Source organism: Tiliqua scincoides, chromosome 4 (assembly GCF_035046505.1).
Source record: "Tiliqua scincoides isolate rTilSci1 chromosome 4, rTilSci1.hap2, whole genome shotgun sequence".
Classification (NCBI taxonomy): domain Eukaryota; kingdom Metazoa; phylum Chordata; class Lepidosauria; order Squamata; family Scincidae; genus Tiliqua; species Tiliqua scincoides.
Window position 1 is genome coordinate 160,476,685 of NC_089824.1, and position 17,656 is coordinate 160,494,340.

Consider the following 17,656-nt stretch of genomic DNA (forward strand, 5'->3'; position numbering starts at 1 on the left):
TGGCACACGAGTGGGCCATGGCACAGTGTTTCAAAATGACTGATCCACACAGACAATTGTGTGTTGGACCTTTGAAGAGAGGGGTCCCCTTGTGTTCAGTCCTTGACCCAGAGTTATACCACTGGCCAAACCAAGAAATGATCAGTGTTGTCAGTGGGAAGAGAGACCCCTGCAGATCTTAGACCAGCTTCCAAAAAGACTCCTCTTTGCTTGCAAACAGATACCTATACTACCATTTTCATGGAAATAAACCACTTATTTGAAGTGTGTGCATTTATAAACAAACTTCAAACTTACTGAGCAAGCAGACACTACTTAAGAAAGAGAAGAAAAAGAAAAAATGTGCACATTTAAACGTGTTTAGCCATTCACCCAGAACAGGACTCACTAATTCTTTTAACCCATTTTTGCCCCGTCCACACATTTGGTTCCTGTTGCGTATAAGCAGCGTTGGGCAGAAATTTAAATGACAGGTTTTCAATGTGCACCAATATTTTCCCATCCCTCCGAGTACCCTTTGCTTGGAGGTGGCTTTAAATTGTCGTGTAACTTTTTTTTTAAGCCAAAGAGATATTATTATGATTTGCTGGTGGTGGGTTTGGAAGTTGCTACACTTTTTAAAAGTCATGCAAAAGGGTCCATTTCTAGACTCGATGTTTTCAAAGGCAGTGTTGAGAGGTGAGCAGAAGATGTGACTTCCTCCACGACAGTGTGTATGTTTGTCTTGGTATTTTGGCAGCCTTGAGAAAGCTGCTCGAAAACGCTTTGGGTCCTTGTCTTCCCCTGCCTGTACCTGTGGATAGTTTGGGGCTTTCTCGGCTGGAGATGAGTAAAGCTTAACCAACTTGGGCTGCAATCTTAACCACGCTTTCCTGAGAGTAAGCCCCACTGAACAAAATAGGACTTACTTCTGAGTAGATCTGGTTAGGATTGTGCCCTTGGTGTCTTTGTCTAACAAGCAAAGCCTCCTCTTCCGCTGGTTTAAGCGGTTCAGGATTTAGCAGAAGTGGACCACTCGGAAAGATGAGTAAAGAGCTCGGAACGAAGACCAGGGAGGAACCCCAAACCTTCCAGCATGGACGGAATCATGCCGGTGGGCTTCATTTCGCAGTGATTCACGCGCAAATGAAAGAGAAGATAGAGCCCCCCTTTCAAGAACATGAAGCAGAAATCTTATTTTGTCTTCCTGGGAATACCCTTAGCTTAGCGGCGTTTACTTCTGAATAAGCACGTCCAGGATTGTGTCATCGGAGGCCAGTCACGACCAACTTTCGCTGGGTAAGGGCCTCCAGATTTGGGGGGCGGGGCAGAGTTGAATCTGACTTCAGGAGGACATCCTTAAGGGCTTCCCAAGAAGTTTGGCTGCCCGCATGAGCAGCGATGGGAACGCGTCTATGAAGACCTCCATAATCGACTTCCCAAACCTGGGTTCGCAGTTTGGGGAGGGGGTCGAATAAACCGATCTCCATGAAAAAAGGAGGTCGGAGCTGGACTTCTCAGCCTCGCAAATCTTGCCAGTTTTTCCTCATCCTCTTTTCTGACGCACCTCCCACTATTTGCAATGCAGAAAGAAAGCTGGACTCGCATCTCTTTTGGTTCAGACGCAGTCGAGGTGGGGGTTCCTCTCCTTAACCTTTCGCCGTCGAGTCTCTCTCGATTATGCTGATACTGGACCTCCACTGGGGTCAGGTTACGCCGTCTTCATGCCCAAACAAACGTAAAAGAGCCAGGCGCGTTTTGTTTTAGGGTCGGCGTTTGGGGGAAAAGAAAAACACACAGAGAGACGCCCCCTAACCCAGAAGGCCTCCTGCTTCTTTTACTCCTCCAGGACCCCTTTCTGGAAAAGAGAACTTCCCAGAGAAAATGGGGGGAGAACGTTTCCCCCCCCCCCCGTCCTTTTGCTGCAGTTTGTTAGTTAGGGCAGGTCTGCAAAAGCCATTAAGACTGTGGCACAGGGGCACAAGCCAAGCAAGGCAGGCACCACTCACTTTTCTAAGTAAACATTAGTCTTAAAAAGTTTGCACTATTGACCCCCTGCAGATCTGATTACTTGTAATTCTCTGAACCTTATTTAAAGACGTACCACTTTTCTTTTTTCCGCCCGGAGAAGGGGAGGGATGGAAACTAAGCAGAAGGAAGTCACTTTTTTTCAGTCATCATCATCATCTTCATCCCTGGAACGTCTTAGGGATTGCGTGTGAAGAAAGGAAGCCCAAGGGTAACTAGTTCGCGCTGAGTATGCCTTACCTTTACACGCACACATCAACCTTCTCTAAGGGGAAGTGGGACCTCCAAGTGACATGATTTTCAAAGAAATCCTAAAGAACCTGCGAACTGGATCGTGTGTGTGTTTAAGCAGAAGTAAAGCCCAGAACATTGATGAGAATGGAAAAGAGAAACCCCTGGACTTTAAACCTTGAAAATGGGAGAGGGGCAGGCACTATTGTCTGTGCTTGTTCCTCCCAGAAGCCCTGAGAGCACACTGAGATCTTAGTAAGGCTCATTTGTATTGAGTCCTCATGATTCTGTATGCCATCTTCGGACTGTTACACTTTGGGGGTTTCACTCATACCTTTCCATTATATTCTTTTTTGCCTTGTTTACCATCCAGTTTGATGACGTTCTGGAGAATGTGGAGGCTTAATTATGATTTGGATTTATTTGGTGGAGCCTAATAAAGATATTACCAAATTGTGACTTTTGGATTTTTATTTATTTGTTTTCATTTTCCAGTAAACCTCTAGGATTCCATGGAAATGTGTTTTACTTCAAAGTAAAGTGCTCTTGCTGTTTAACAAGAATTCCCTTCGGAGAGGGCATCACTGCTCTTCCCCCCCCCCTTTAGATCAGACATGATTTTAAAGAGGCAGTCATCTTGTACCAATGAAGGGTAAGTCAGATTTGATTAGTAACTGACAGCAAAGCTGACCTGCATCACGTGACAAGAACTTCCAGGACACGCTGTGCAAGTTTCAATTCTATGTATTCGGCACATAAGCAGCTCTCTGAGACTACAAGCTGCACCTGTTGAAATTCCCTCCTCTACACAATTGTTAAGGGCCCAGCAGCCCTAAAGTAGAAAGTTTGGCCACCTCGGGTTTAAAACAATAGGAAAGCTATTTTGACCCGCATTCTAACCTTGCAATTGTTGCTAGTAGAGATGTTTGAAAACTGTTATTTGTTTTACTCAGAAGTAAGTCCATTGTGTTCAGTAAGATTGATGCTGTAATCCCATGGGATTCAACAAAAACAAACTCTTCGAGTTATTAGGAGAGGTAAAAGTAATCTTGATGTGTCTGATGGTTGCAATTTATAGCCCAAGCCTAGACATGTCTCCTCAAAAGTTAGTCCCACTGAGTTCAACCGGACCTGCTCTCAGGTAAGTAAGTAACCATAAAAAGTAAGTCCTATTGAAGGAGTTACTTCCAAGAAAGTACATCAAGGATTCTGCTGTTGATGGTCTGGGGCCTTTAAGACGGCCTTGCTAAAATCTGGTGCCCATGGAGTTTGAGCTTGCAGGGGCAATACTAGAGAAGTTTAGGGTTTGGTTTTGTTTCCAGATGAGGGATCCCCATCTCTGTGTTCAGGGAGGGAGTCATGGGGAAAACATGCGCCAGTCAGCTTACTGTTTCAAAGCTGCTATCCACATTGGTCCAACTCTGGGTCCTAAGGCTCCAGTCCTATACACACTTGTAGCCCCATTGGACTTTCCTTTGAGTACACATGCATAGGATTGGGCAGCTAGTGCCTTTATAGCTTCATTTTTTTTTAAAGGTTGGTGCTTGGGCCCCCTGAAAGGTTGTCTGCCATTCGTGTCCTCCACCATTTGCAGTGTAGACCAATTGTCCATTCGCGGAAGCACGCAGGGCCAGCCCCGCGCGGAAGTGACCTGGAGCTGCGCTCTGGGAAGGGCGGCGAAGGGAGGAGTCTGCCCAGAGGATGGCAGCAGTGGCAGCCCCTCCGTGCTTACGAAGCACTGAGCAGGCAGGGAACCGCGATGTGGAGGGGAGTCCACCCTCTTCCCTGAACGAGGCCAGAGCAGGCAGCCTCCATCCCCCTCGCGGCTTCCCAGCACACGCTGCTCCCGTTCAATTCAAACAAAAGCCCCGCAGAGGAGGAGAGGCTGCAGATTCAGCTCTGGTAAGGACGGGGTGTCCCCCTCCCTAGCCAAGGCTCTCCCTGACACCCCCCCCACCCTGTCCTCCCCCTCATCCACGGGAGGGGGACGTGACTGCGAGCAAGAGGCAGGGGCAACGAAATGAGGGGGGTCTGGCAGTGGGGGGGATACGGGGGCCGCCACTGAGGACACCCCCACAGCACAGAAAGCCGGGCAGCAGAACGGGAGGGTGACAGACAGATAGATAGAACAGACCTCCGCCGAAGTTCCTTCTCGGCTACGGCAAAGCAAGCCCTGGCATTCTTTTCCCTAAATAAGTCACAACTGGCCTGCGAGGGAGGTAGCACTCGCACGTGATCGTATCAACCACAACTGATACACGTGAACACGGGGAGAAAAGAGGCAGGGTTGTATGGTCAGCTGGGGGCACTTCACCCTACTGATTTGGGTGGCCCTCGTTGGCACGGTGTGCTTTAGGGCACAAGCCTAAGGCATGTCTACTCAGAAGTAAGTTGCATTGTGTTCAGTAGGGCTTACTCTCAGGAAAGTGTGCATAGGAGGGCAGCCTCAGAGCCCAATCCTAGGCATATCTACTCAGAAGTAAGTCCCATTATAGTCAATGAGGCTTAATCCCAGGGAAGAGTGGCAAGGATTGCAACTTCAGACCGCTGCCGAACGCGTGTCCAGAGTCCCCTTCCCTTGGCTTGAGGGGTGACCCGGGAAGAAAAACTGGCTGGGGCTCAAAGAGACGTGGACCCGTTCTGAGATTGAAACCCACCGCGGATTTCCACATATTTCCGTAAACGGAGGAAGCCACAGAGAGATTCCTAGTGAGTGACTGGAGAAGGAAGTTTGCACGAACCCCCAGGGGCAAGAGCCCTCCACTGCTAGGATCGTGTCTTCACACAGAAGCACAGACCGAGACTTTTCGGTGTCTGGATTGGAATCGGATTGATTCCGTTTTAATGCCACGTGGTGGGATACGTGGGTATCATGTGTAGTGTCTATAAGGCAGCCAGTTCTTCTTGGGCAGGAGTATATAAAACGCTGCCTGAAGGACTCAATGTCGTTAATATATCTATTCTGTCGATACGTTCCTGATTCCGTGAAAGTCAATGAGAATCCCTGCTTTGCCCCGTATAAACGTGTGAACGAATGGAAATGACACCTTTCTACTACCTTTTATGCTGAGCGTCACATGATGGCAGAAGGGTGTTCAGACTTAATTAAGCCTGTAATCCTAACCACACTTTCAAGAAAGCCCCATTGAACAAAATAGGACTTACTTCTAACTAGACCTGGTTAGGATTGTGCCCTAAAAGCCATTTCTGCCCAATGTTGCATATACGCAACAGGGATCAAAGGTGTACACTGTGGGCTGGGCAGAAATGGGTTAAGTGATCTAAAATGCGTGTCCTTCTGGAAAAGGACAAGCATTTCAGGGTTTGTGGCTGGGGACCAAATCCTATCCAATTTTTCAGTGCTGGTGCTGCTGTGCCAATGGGGCATGCACTGTATCCTGTGGTGGGAAAGTCACAGAGGCCTCCTCAAGTTATGGGAACATTTGTTCCCTTACCTCTGGCTGCATTGCAGTTGCACCAGTGCTGGAAAATTGGATAGGATTGGGCCCTGCGTTTGTGACTGCAGCCCAGTTAGTGGCAGGTGGGTGGTGGACTTCTTCTGGGAGGGCTGCTCAGAGATCGTCCTACTGATTAACTACACCTAATGTCCTTTCGCTCCCCTGCACTATTCACAGCCAAAGTGGTTAAAAAAAAAAAAAAAAAAAAAAAAAAACCTTCCCTGCAGTGAATGCCTTTGGACAGAGTGAAGATTCTAATCCACTCCGTTAATAAGTGCAGACTCATTGACAGAAGAAGAAAATAAGTGCGGTGGTGAAATGATAAACTGAGTGGACACAAACGCTAAGGTTGGGAACTTGAGGAGAGCTAGAGCGCTTAAGGCTGCGGTCCGATCCAAACTTACCTGGGAGTAAGCCCCATTGACTAGGCCTGAGCATGTCTGCTCAGAAGTAAGTCCCGTTGTGCTCAGTGAGATTTACTCCCAGGAAGGTGTGGATCGGATTGCATGCTCTGTGCACCTTACGCAGAAGTCAGCCACAGTTAGGCTGCAATCCCCCACACACACACGTTCCGTTGAAGTCAGTGAGGCTTATTTCTGAGTAGACTGACCTAGGAGTGTGCGGGAACTGACCGCACCATCCCAGGTGTGCCTCCTCAGAAGTCAGCCTCACTGAATCTAGTGGGAATTGTTACTCCCAGGGAAGTGCGTGTAGGATGGCAGCCTTCGTGGGGTTTAGTAGCTCAGCCCCTCTCTGAGTTTCCATCTTCCACTCCTAGTGCAAGTGTCCACCTCAGCCTTCTGGGCCTCTGGCGACAGAAGAAGGAGGCCCTAGAAAGGCCTGCAGGTTTTCCCCTGGTATTCCCAGCTGGAAGCCTGCGGTTAGCTCTTGGCCATGGTGTCTACGCCAGAGGTGGGAGGTGGAGTCCCAAATGGTGGGACTTTGCAGGTTTCCTTCGCTATCTTTTCTGGGCATTGATCTTTTGCATTCTTCTTGCATCTCCTTGCCAGACCCACCATTGGTGTGCTGCAGCAGAGCCCAGCCAGTGACTGCTGGCTCCCCCCTCCTCCTGATGCTCGCAGAACCAACATTATCTCAGCCAGGCTATCATCAGCCTAATTGGGGAGGTCACATGTTAAACCCTCGCCCTAGATATTCCAGTTAATGTCTAGGTTTCCCTCTGCTGCCCATTCACATGGGTTGCCAAGACAACTATAATGACATTAAAAGGGAGCCAGTGCGCCTCCCCTTGTCGCCACACAAGTTTCAAAGCGAGGGAGGAAGAGGGACCCAATAGCTGCTGTACACGTGGCCTGAGCTCGGAGCCTAGAGTGAGGGAAAAGGGCTGGCTACCCAGATCCACCAGATTCCGAAATTAAGATTCCACCAGATTAAGCCAGATTCCGAAAACGGAGGTCTGTCTGCCACTCCAAGACCGCAACATTTAATTTGTCGTGGTGTCCGTTGAACCAGGCCAGGGAAATGCAGTTCTAAGGGCATTGACTTGACTCAAAGCTGAAGGGCCCAATCCAACTTTTCAGCACCAATGTGGCCACAGGCCCAGATAAGGCAACAAATATTCCTTGACCTTGAGGAAGCCTCTGTGTGTGTCCCCATTGGCCTTAACAGCCCAATCCTGTCCACATTTACCTAGGAATAAGCCCCATTGACTATAATGGGATGTACTTTTGAGTAGACATGCATAAGTTTGGGCTCTAAGTCGGTTTAACCAGGCCTGTCCTTAGGCTGCAATCGTAACCACACTTTCCTTAGAGTAAGCCCCATTGAAAAAATAGAACTTACTTCGGAGCAGACCTGGTTAGGATTGTGCCCTAAGTTAACCAACTTATGCATTTCAGCCCCAAGCATTGCTGTCAGGTGACTTGGCATTTAATGTCACCGAACTGGTTTAAGGAGAAAGTGATGTAGGTGCTTAAACCTTCCCTGTATCTCAATTTATAACTAGGCTGCTGGGGAGTAAGGCTACATTTTAAACAAGCACTCTCATTTACACGTAAACCCCAAGGGAAAGCAAATATATGTGGACCAGGGTTTGGCACCACAGAGAAAACGGGGGGGGGGGGCTCCTTCCACCCCAGTGTCTGATCTTCGTGTCTTTTCAAGCAAATTCACGTATTTTCTAAATAAGTGGCTGGAGAGAAAAACTGGGACTTCCTTTTTTTTTCCCCCATGGATATCATGCATTCATCCCACAGAGTCCCTCCCAGTGGCTGTTTGTGGCTGTCCTGTTCCTTATGTCTTTTTTAAGATCGTGAACTCCCTTGGGCCATGAAATAACCTTCATAATATTTTGCTACGTAAACCTCTTTGAGAACTAATTGTTGCTGCTGTAAAGCGGCATATAAATATTCTTGATGAGTCACAATTCGCACTTGTCGTGAGTCCACGAAGCTGGCTGGGTTTCACTCGAAAAGGGGCGTGGCTTTATGTACGAAGTAAGTGGATAATCGAGGTAGGAGAAAATCGGATCTGAAACGAGAAGAAAATGAGAAGCATCTTCGGCTCACATACACCCACATTCAACCCCCCCGCCCCGCCCCGCCCCGCCCCTAATTTCCCCTGGAATCAGCAAAAGACTTTAAAAAGACGTTAAAAATTAGGTCAGGCAGTAGCAGCTAATTTGCAAAAACCGCAGCCGTGTCGCAATCGCTAATGAAGATTTATAGCGACATAAAAAGATCATCATTTGTCTGCATTGCTTTAGCGTTGTATGTGTTGCAGAATCTTGGAACTTGCACCAGTTAGTAAAAGGCAGCGCGGGGCCTACAGGTTCCTCGTAGGGGCAAAATGCATTCTTCCACTACCGTTATTTTGAAAGATTTATCGAGTAGTACTTTCCTGAAAAAAATGCACACAAGGCTGATCTTCTCAGAAGAAGTCGCCTGAAGATTGGATTCTGGTGAACTTCCCATCAATAAAGGGCAAATCAAGCCTCCAAAATATTGATCCAGAAATCTATATGCTTCTTGAAGGTCAAGTAGTGTAACCCATTTCTGCCCAGCCCACAGGTGGACACACTTGGACGCTGTTGCGTATATATATCATCGGGCAGAAATGTAAAATTCGCAATGGAGACATGACGGACGCAGAAAATTGGGAAGAAAGATCTCTGGAACTGCCTGCGTCGTTAGTGTCTGGTAACATGCTTTCTTCATTCAGAAAGAAACGAGATCTCTTCCACCCTTTCTAGGGGAGCTAAGTCTCACTGAACACAGTCGAACCTTAGCTTCAGGATGCTCAAAGCATAGCTACGTAGAACTGGGGAGAGAGGCTGCAATCCTACCCTCATTTTCCTGGAAGCAAGCTCCATTGACTCTAATGAAACTTACTTCTGAGTAGACAGACATAGGACTGGGCTCTGAGTCTTACTGGTAATGGTGAGCCTTCCTTCCAGTTAAACGTGCACATTTGGATCGGATAAGAGACGGGAGTTGGCGTAGACCAATCTTATGCATGTCTACCCAGAAGTAAATCCCATTATAGTCAACGGGGCTTACTTCCAGGTAAGTGTGGATAGGATTGTAACCTTGGGCTGCAATCCAGCGCGTGCTGACTGAGGAGTCCATTCGGTTAATGTCAGGGGGATTTCTGGATTATGATGGACAATGAGACCCTCCCTCCTCCGAAAGAAGCAAGCCCCATCTTATTTCAGTCCACTGACTTCTGTGCAAAATGTGGTGAGGATCGCAGTTTGAGATGAGCCCTAGCCACACTTCCCTGGGAATAAGCCCCACGGGCTTACTCCTGGGTTAGACGCATGCTTAGGACTGGGCTGTAAGAAGCTATCGGCGCGTGAGTGCTTCTCAAATCAATGTTTCTGACTTCTGAGAAATATGCTTCGGCTGCGATCCTCAGATTGGTGGTTCTGGAGTGATCTCATCGAGGAAGAGGCTTCGTTCCGAGTAAAGGCGTGAAGGTTGCAGAGGAGGACATTGACAGAGGCTGACTGTTTCGGTACTGCGACTGAGCAGAACGCCCATCACCAAGATCCAGAGTGCTCTCCTAAAAGCACTCATTCGGAAGCAGCAGCCAGTCCGCCTCTACTTCCAGTTTATTTTGTTTAGGGTCGGGATACTAGATACATACCGTGAAGTAATTTACCCGGAAGTGGGATCTGTAGAAAACTCCCCCCCCCTAAAAATCGGTAACCACCTTGAGTTGAATAATCAGCATCCCAGAATGAAATCTATTCATTCTACAATGAAGTGCTCAGATGCCCCACATGGAGGGACATGGCAAAAATGACTTGACACGGATGAGTTACTCTCCATCCCAAAGACAGACAGACAGACAGACACACACACACACACACAGAGAGAGAGAGAGAGAACAACAGCTGAAATGCTCCTCCTCCTGAGATACAAACCAAAATCACTGTACTGATGCAGAATCGACCGGTTAGTCCTCTGAATCTTCAGTCCGGGTCTCCTAAGATCCATCCACTGATCCAGGGCCATGGCTGGGAGGGGGCGGGGGGCTTTGCCCCCCCCAGCCAGCAGTTTACCCCCCCCCCCGGCATTTTTTCCAGACTTGTCTTGTAAACGTGGTTGAATGTCCTCCAATTTACCTTCTGTTCCTTGAGAGCTCAGCCCCTCCCTGCAGGCAGCCTCCTCCAATCAGCTCAGGCTGCTGTGTCTCAGTAACTCACCTTAGGGGCAATCATAGAGATCTGCTGATAGTCACAGGACACCAGAGAGGTGGGCATGAAAAAGCCTGGAGGGAATGTGCTCCCTCCTGAGTGGCTGCTGCTGAGTCTGGAGTCATTTGGGGGGTGAGCAGGCAGGAGATTTTGGATGCACCATTTCTGCTGTTTGGGCTGGCAGGGCCTTTCTCTTGGGGGGGGGGGAACCATGGAGGGGCTCTGGGACTTCCTCGAACTCTGAGATTTTGGATAGATTGCTCATGCTATGTGGGGCCTGGGAAAGGCCCTTCTCTGGGGAGGGGGAACCATGGAGGGACTCTGGGGCTTCCTTGGCCTCTGAGATTTTGGATGGATTATTTCTGCATGTAGCACAGCAGTTTGTGAATCAACCTTCTCAGTGCTTACACGAATTAACAGACCTGAAAGACTATCAATGTCTCACTCAAGAATGGCTAATTTAGTATGCCTAGCATCTGAGCTAAAGAGAACAAGAAATTAAATGTGGAAAAGGTTCTAAGTAGATTCAATTCTCAGAAAGATAGGAGAATTCAGCTCTTATGTAGAGTCAAATCTTCTGCACCTTGCTTTTTAAAAGTAATGAATGATGTAAAAAAAAACATCAATGGTGTTACAATGCTACCATGGTGTTACTGTGTTTTAAATATCTGTCCTCTTGCCTTTATGTAAAGTAAATAAACTTACCAGTGTCATCAGCAAATGAAAGCTTTCAATACAAGTAAATATTACCTGTATCATAGTGATGTGTTTTACTTTTGCAGGGTTTCAAGCCTGTGTATTGCACTGGTGCCCAAAATGAAAGGGATAAATTGCATGTTATTTCTATGTAGACAAATAGATTTTACATTGCATACAGAGATGCATTTATTCTATGCAGATCATTGTTAGATTGCTTTACAGATAATGAATGCATCTTTAAAAAAAAACAATAAAAAAACACAAAAATTTTCCTCCTAATGAAATTTGGGTTAGTTATGGGTCTTTGAGGTTTCTCCATACTTATCCTTCATTTTGCACACCAGTATAGATGCCTAATTGCCCCCCCCCTGAAAAAATAGTCGCCCCCCCCAACCTCTAGAATCCTAGCTACGGGCCTGCGCTGATCCCCTCCTCCTCCTCCTCCCCTCATTCGAAAACAAAACTTTTCCCCAACTACCATGGAAAGAGATATTCCCTAGGAACGATATCCACCTCCCAGTGAAAAGAAGACAGAATCATCCACTCATTATAATCTGTGACGAACGTCTTCCTCTTTTTCCGATTTTCCTAGCTGGGGCGTGCAGCATCTTGCTTGCCTTCATGCGTGTGCCTTTAAATTCTGTTTCAGAAGCTCTTTGGCGGGGGGGGGGTACTTGAGGTTGCTGCTTTGTTTTTGAGTTTTAGATCCTCCCCTCCTCCACTTTTAAAGTGGTTAAGTACAGGGTGACCAGATACAAAGGGGGGGAGGCACAGAGTGCCTGTACCTTTAACCACGGTATAGCAGAGGGAATTTGGGCAGGTGCAGTTCAACAGAACATAAGAACAGCCCCACTGGATCAGGCCATAGGCCCATCTAGTCCAGCTTCCTGTATCTCACAGCGGCCCACTAAATGCCCCAGGGAGCACACCAGATAACAAGAGACCTCGTCCTGGTGCCCTCCCTTGGAAAGGGAAACAGGAAAGGGTTTAAAAAGCTGCACCTGCCCAAATTCCCTCTTCTATACCTGGGTTAAAGGTATAAGCATTCTGGGTCCCGTCCAGTCCCTGCTTTGTATCTGGTCACCCTAAGTTAGGGATGAAGTCTCCAGGAAAGTATTTTATCTACATACATAAGAACGTACCTAGTGAAGTCCTGATGAGTTTTGCAGAGATCTTGTTGAGAAAGGGTCAACAAGGAAGATGCAGCCCGATGTTTATCGACCGTAAAACTTGCGCAGTGATTCAGCCAGGCTGTAGTTCTAGACACCTACCGGCGTGTAAGACTTATTGAATTCAGTGAAGCCTTCTTCTGAGTTGACACGTGTAGGCAACGTCTCTGAATCTCAGCTGGTTCAGCATCTGATGAATGAGTCCTAACTTTCTTCACAAGCTCGTGGTGTGAGGATGAACACAGTCATTATGTACTGCAGTCGTTTGCAACTTACCGTACTTGCAAGCCTGTCTAACTGAAATCAGTGGAAACACTTCCCAGTAAAAGGGCGTGGGATCAGGTTTCATACATGAAGATCACCTTCCAAAGAAAACTATTACATACTTGTTAAGGACCTTTCGAGAGTGGGAGTTACTTGTTTGGTGGGGTGCTTGCAGGGAATTTGGGCAGGTGCAGCTCAACAAGGAAAGGTTTGAAAAAGCTGCACCTGCCCAAATTCCCTCTTCTATACAATGGTTAAAGAAACAGGCACTCTGCCCTCCATTGCATCTGGTCACCCTGTGGTTGCCCCCCCCCCCATCTCTGGTATAGCTATGGCACCAGGGCCAATGAGGAAGTAGCTGGGCTAATATGAAAGTCTTAAAGTCATTTGCAAGGACTATAGGAGCAGAGCCTCACTATATTTTCCTATGACTCAGCCGAGATGGGGAAAGGGAGATGGATAGAGTGAGACGGAATCCATACCGAAGTATGACTACTTCCAGTTAACCTCCATTCTAGGGACTGAACTAGAAGAGAAGCATCACCCCATCCTACTGATCCTTCCTGACACAGGACGCGCTTCACAACCCACTTATTCCAGAGTAGTCGCATGGACCATTCCACGTTGGATGAATCCCAAGTGCCTGAATTGGGGAGTACAGCCAACGTATATAGATCAGTGGTTGGTGTTATATACATCAAGTTTCCTAGCTCTAAATTCGACTCTGCTGCTGCAAAATCTGGATTCTCTGCCTTTTTAGTCTTATTTTTGGCAACGATCTGGTTGAAAAAAGGGAGAGGGAAAGGGACAAAGAAAAGGTTGGAAGAAAAAGGCCAATCCTGGATTGAAGAGTGCCAAATCCTACATTCAAAAAGGAGAGAGCCTCCAAGCGGCTTCGGAAATGTCAATCAGCCAAAGTGTCTTTAGGAGAGGACACTTTTGGGGGATCCTTAAATGGGCTGACCTGCAAAACAAGACACCTGGCAGCCCTAAGTGGCAGTCTTTGCGAAATGGCTGCTGTATTGGTCAAAGAATTATTCCCCACCCTTGGTCAAGAGAAACTAATTGCCAAGGATCTTGGGACTGTTGTCAGGTGGAAGAGGCAAATGCCTGGGTGGCGCCTTTTCCATCTGCCCTGCTTAGTTTTTCTCCACTAAGGGGTGGCAGGACTCCAGTGTGTTTGGAAATCAAGCCCTCTGATCCTGAAACTGCTCCTCTTTAAAAAAAAAAAAAAAAAAATCAGTAATAGTGGGGGAAGCCACTCTACACATGCTTGGAGTCACTCATTATTTTCAGCTATTGCAAGACTAAGCTCTAATGAAAAATGGCATGCCATTGTCAGTTCAGCCTTATCCCCCCCCCACTCTGTACCTTCTTCTCTATACAGTATTCCCAACACAGTCACACTCTCTGAACCACTTGGGAAGGTGCTGATACCTCTCCCTCCCTCTTGATTCCTCACTCCCCAATTTTATTGAGATCCAGGCTAGTGGAGTGGTTAAGGAGGAGGACTTTGACCTAGAAGAGCCAAATTCATAATCCCCGCTCAGCCACGGGGTGACTTGAGGCCAGTCAATATGTCTCACAACAACCTACCTCGCAGGGTTGTTGTGAAAACACAAGGTGTTTTCACCTTGCAAAAATAAAATATCACTTGCCCTTTTACAAATGCTCAGGGGAGGCCGAGAGTCAAAAATCAAAGGACTGAAGGAACTTAGAATTCTGACTAGGAGGAATTACTCTGGCAATTTCTTAACAGGAAGTTGGTTGAGTTCATATAAGGAGCTTCCTCTATGTGATTTTTGGAAACCAAACCTGGAATTTGCAAGGTATCCCTAGGAGACATTTCGATCAGACAGTGGTCACAGGAACAGTGGCCTAGCTAAGGCATCTGCTAACTGGGGTCAAATAAGATTTTGTAAACCCCCCCCCCCCCATGAAATCAAATTTAATTTATTCAGTAAATTAAAAAATGTTTTTTTGTTAATTGGCCATAACTTTTGATAGAATACAGATATTCAAACGCAGTTTACTTCACTGCATTCAGCATTTAATTACCTTTCCAATGATATATAACATGATGGTATTATTCATTCGTACCAAGGTTTTCACAAAGGTGGCCATGAGTGTCAACCTCCTTGCCCCCCTAAAGCTTGTTGCCTGGTGAAATTACCACCCACTGCACCCCCTTAGCTACACCACTGCGCAGGAAGAGACTTGCTCTCCCTTGGCTTAAAAGGGATGGCAGCAGCCGGTGACCTGAGCCAAGGGACTCACTTTTCAACCAAATCCCTGTTTTTTTTAAGTTTCTCTTTAGTGCCGAAGTTCAACATGTGCATGCACCCTCCTGTCTGTTGGCTTGGCTCTACAAACCTGTGGCCGGCCCCCTGACATTGAACACGCCTTTGAGAAGCAAATACCCTGCATTGAACAGGTGGAGATTGAGGTGCTTGGCCCACAATTACTTAGCTTGGTCTGCGATTCCCAAGACTTGGAAACTGGAGTCATGATTCAGAAAATGTGGCTTGTAGTGGACTTTCTGTTGCAGGAATCTTAAAAAGTGGTTTCCTCTTTGGGGGGAAGCAGAGTAGCTTCAGCAGCAGACCCCCCCCCCCCCTTTGCTGGGTATCAACCCAGGGAAGCTCCCACACTCGGCTGACTGCTAAGCAATAAAGACAAATGACAATGGCTGGTTGAAGTTGCAAAAGAGAGTCATTTACTCACAGTTCCATAGAAGTATGTTCACAGCATCTGATTGTGATCAGAGGTTTCACTAACTTGAGATAGCAAGGCCCTAAAGCTGCCTCGCCCTGCGTGCCATGTGGTCAAGATGGTAGCGCCAGCAGAGCCCTGCTGGGTGCCATCTCAACAGGTCAGTGGTCAGTGAGGAAGAGAGGCAAGAGAGGGCGTGCTTGAAGCAGAAGGGAAGGTTATAGGGTCTGGGCCACACCACCACATAGGTCACAAAGGCGACAGGTAAAGTGTAGAGTTACTGGGCCATGGCTTAACCCTTTCAGGACAGTATCCTGCCACCTCTGGCCAGCAGACGGAGTTGCTCCAAACTCCAACACTTTCTATCTCCATCCAAAAACATCAGAAGAGGACACTGTCCTGGTTGGGTTGAAAGAGCAGAGAATTCAGTACCTTGAAACTAGGCACTGGGAGAAACCACCGATACCCTGGCGCCTGCATTTTCAGAGAGGGCAGAATCCAGCTACTGGGCAGCTACTTGGGCCCAATCAGTGCACGAGGAAACCCCTTCAGGGTCTCAGACACAGGCATTCCCCACCATGGGAACTGGGGGAGAGGGGCTCTACTGTTTTCTATCACAGTTCTCTGTGCTGGGAATCTCTGCTTCAGCAAAGACACCTGCCCAGGATCTCCCTCTCTCTTTTTAGATAGTCCGATTAAAATCACGTCCCCAGGTTGTAGCGCCCAGATCCAGGGATTTTCCTCCCATCAAACCTCTCCTTCTCCCCAGCTGACCCTTCGAAAACTAGTCGAATCAGTCAGTGTTGAAATCCTGCTGCCTGGGCCAAGAGTCCTCTATTACGGGGTGATTCTCTGACCTTCAGCAGGGAGAGAGGAACAGTTCCTTATTTATCCAAGAATCATTTCCAGTGATTCTTTGTTGGGGGTGTGTGTCTTTTTTAAGGCCATTTCTGCCCAACGTTGTATATACGCCACAGAGATAAAATGTGTCCACCTATGGGCTGAGAAAAAACAGAGAGTTTCTCTTTTTTAAAGACCCCCCCCCACGTGTGTGTATGTGTCTTTTTAAAAAGATTATGAGCCCGTTGGAGACAAGAAAACTCCCCCCTTTTTGCTAAGTAAATCGCTTTGTGAACGTCTTTTATTGAAAAACAATACTCTAATAAAATTTCCTATCAAACTCTCGTTGCTTGAATTTTATACTTTAAAAAAGTACTGTATTACTGCAGTGCCCATTATGTGCTTTTTTCCTTATACTTTGTAATCCTGATTGTGCTCTGCTCAATCAGAAGTTTATAAATCTTCATATAAACCACCGCCCCTCTCCCCCCACTGAAATCAAGACTGGATCCCATTGAGAACGCAGCACATGGGAAATGAGGCATCCTGGTCTTTAACTCGCCAACACAGAGAGGATTCCAGACAGAGGGGCTTGTTTAACCTTCCCTTTCTCATCTCCTAACCACTGCTTGTCTAGTACTTGTATAGGGCTTATAGTCGCTTTATGGCGGTGGCTACCCTCAAAGAATCCTGGGAATTGTAGTTGAGATTAAGAGCAGTCCTGGGAGAATGGCATTCCAGATCCCTGCCCGATCCACTTCTAGTGGAAAGGCGGAGTGACTCTGTAGTGCAGACTTGCTCCCTTCCCCTTTATCCTGTTGTCCCACCAGAGTCCCGTGTTTGGGTGGTTTGTTTATTTGAACAGTTCAACGACTTGGCTGTTACTTCTCTGTGCTGATCAAACAAACATCACGTTTAATTGCTCAGATTAACATTTTCGAGCCAGGCTTTCCATCCCTAGACCCAAGCAGCCTCTCCGTTCTTCCTTGAAGAAACTCAGGGGTTACTGACCACGAAAAGGTACGGAAGGTAATTCCGCAGAACATTCCAGGCCGATGTTACTTTGTTAACGAAAACAGGGTCTGATCCTTCATTCTCCAAAGGGAATGAGCCGCAGCGCCAGCCTTCGGGGGGGGGGGGGGTTCTCCGAAGCAATCGCAGGTCCCAAGAAGCGGATCACAAAGGTTAAGAATCTAGAAGTCTCTTGGCTGGGTTTTTGGAACGAAGCCACGGAAATGTCTCCGGCTTGTGCCATCCACTCTGGGGTTTAAAATACCAGAGTCCTTTGCTTTGCCCATTGACTGCTTGGAGGGTGCTTATCAAGAGCAGCCATTCACAAACCAAGACAGTTTTGGGATTTGAGCCAATTGACCCTATGAGGACCGGCCTACAAGCCTAAAAACCAAGTCCAGCAGCCATCCAAGGCTTCCCTCACTTAGGGATCTCAGAACTCGCCCAGTGTGTGACTAATAGCCCGATCGGGTGCATGTTTACGCGGAAGTGAACCCCACCCCACTGAGTTCTTTGCAGTTTACTGGTAAGGAGCGTTTTGTGGAAGGCTACAGTTCTGTGGAATCCTAGCAGAGATTTATTTCAGAGAAAACTTCATTGAACTC